Source organism: Prunus avium, unplaced genomic scaffold, assembly GCF_965620075.1.
Source record: "Prunus avium unplaced genomic scaffold, drPruAviu1.hap1.1 HAP1_SCAFFOLD_81, whole genome shotgun sequence".
NCBI classification, from domain to species: domain Eukaryota; kingdom Viridiplantae; phylum Streptophyta; class Magnoliopsida; order Rosales; family Rosaceae; genus Prunus; species Prunus avium.
This window is the reverse complement of record NW_028276928.1, coordinates 30,001-32,500: the sequence shown is the minus strand read 5'-3', so window position 1 is coordinate 32,500 and position 2,500 is coordinate 30,001.

The following is a 2,500-nucleotide window of genomic DNA, read 5'->3' as shown; positions in this document are numbered from 1 at the left end:
TTGAGAAGGTTTGGTGGCCGTACTCCCAACACAAAAGCATACCGAAGACAACCCCAAGCTAAAGCTCACTTGAAGCCAACGCATCGTCACCATGTGTTCGTGTGGCCGAGAATTGGGTAGCTTCTTCATCAACCCCGCCGAAAGCCATCCTCGACATACCCGTGCATTGAGAAGGTTTGGTGGCCGTACTCCCAACACAAAAGCATACCGAGGACAACCCCAAGCAAAAATTCATTTGAAGCCAACCCATCGTCGCCCACAACTAGTGGGTGAATGGTGTGCTTCCCGGGGTTGGCATAGACATTCCCTCGCATGCAAAAGATTGTCGATGCGAAAGATTATCTATGCCAACCCCGGGAAGCACACCATTCACACACTCCCGACCGGTGTGGTGTGGCGGTGATTGGATAGTTACGGATTGAGCACTTGCCAAGGATCAAAATGTGTCATTTAGAAGAAACATTTTCAAAAAGTTTTTAAAATCTTGTGGGTTTGCAACTCATAAGAGCGTCACTTTCAACGTCCCCGGTATTGGATTGAGTTTCTAAAAACAACCGTGCACACCGAGGTTAAACTTTACCGGCTCCACTCCGACTCGCCGCTCGCCCACAATTTGTTTGCAACGAAACATTTGTTTTTAATTTTGTTGGTTTGAAATTGTTTTGAAAAGGTTCTTTAAATCTAGTGGGTTTGCAACTCATAAGAGCGTCACTTTCAACGTCCCCGGCATTGGATTGAGTTTCTAAAAACAACCGTGCACACCGAGGTTAAACTTTACCGGCTCCACTCCGACTCGCCGCTCGCCCACTAGTCCGAAGGCAACAAAACATTTGTTTTTCATTTTGATGAAAATTTCTGTTTTTAAATCTTGTTGGTTTGAAATTGTTTTGAAAAGGTTCTTTAAATCTTGCGGGTTTGCAACTCATAAGAGCGTCACTTTCAACGTCCCCGGCATTGGATTGAGTTTCTAAAAACAACCGTGCACACCGAGGTTAAACTTTACCGGCTCCACTCCGACTCGCCGCTCGCCCACAAATCCGAAGGCAACAAAACATTTGTTTTTAATTTTGATGAAATTTTTTGAAAACATTGGCTTGGCAAGCCCCAATCCGCGACTATCCACCCACCGCCACCCCACACGGGTGGTTGTTGTTGCGAAATGAGGTTGTGGTCGACATGCCCGTGCATTTGAGAAGGAGTTCCTAGCACTCCATGCTCTCCCATGCCAAAAAATAGCCTAGACAACCCCATTTCGCAACTTTCCACGCCTTTTTTTTCCTCCCTCACCCATGGCGGCGGCGTGGTGGCGGCGGCCGGATTCCGGCCACCACCGCCATGGGTGGCAGCCCCCCGACCCCGACACCAAACCCATAATACCGAGGCAACATATCGAGGCAACATGACATGGGTGTGGCGTGGGGGAAGGGGGCTGCAGCTAGGAAGGCATGGGCTGCCATGCATATGCAGGCAACACACACCCCCCTATATAGCATTTTATGCATTTAGCCCTTTGACAGGAAGAGACATCACCTATGCGCGAGGAGTCATAATGGGCTCTAAATAATTCAATACAAGGTATTTGGACGTGATTTTTTGCAGGGATACTAAGAAACATGCAATCTATGATGGGAAAAAGTTTCATAAATTTTTGAAGTCGGGAAGTATTTTTTATTAGTTTTAGAAGTCGTAAAATTGAAAAAATCATTAAAACAAATCCGGGAGGAATTTTTTAGTTTTGTAAGTTGGAGAAGGTCCTAAAAATCATAGACTACTTATGGGGAGCTTATTGTGCGAGGAAATTTCAATAAAAACGGGGTTTGACAAGATTTGAAAAATTCTGTCGACATTTGAAAAAACCTGGAACCATGCTGCCGGCATGCTGCGCACATGCTGCGCGCATGCTGCGCGCAGACTGCGCGCATGCCATGGCAGGACAAGTTTTGCTAGCCTCACTGTCTACAGATGCGCAAGCTGCGCGCACGCTGCGCACAGGCTGCGCGCATGCTGCGCACAGACTGCGCGCACGCTGCGCGCATGCCATGGCAGGACAAGTTTCGCTAGCCTCACTGTCGACAGATGCGCAAGCTGCGCGCAAGCTCCGCGCACGCTGCGCACAGCCTGTGCGCATGTTGTGCGCATGCTGCGCGCAGGCTGCGCGCAGGCGCCGCGCATGCCATGGCAGGACAAGTTTCGCTAGCCTCACTGTCGACAGATGCGCAAGCTGCGTGCACGCTGCGCACAGGCTGCGCACAGCGCATGCCATGGCAGGACAAGTTCGCTAGCCTCACTGTCGACAGATGCGCAAGCTGCGCGCACAGGCTGCGCGCACGCCATGGCAGGACAAGTTTCGCTAGCCTCACTGTCGACAGAATCAGCACGCTGCGCGCAAGCTGCGCGCACGCTGCCGGCATGGTGCGCGCACGCTGCCGGCATGGTGCGCGCACGCTGCCGGCATGGTGCGCGCACGCTGCCGGCATGCTGTGCGCACGCTGCGCGCGCG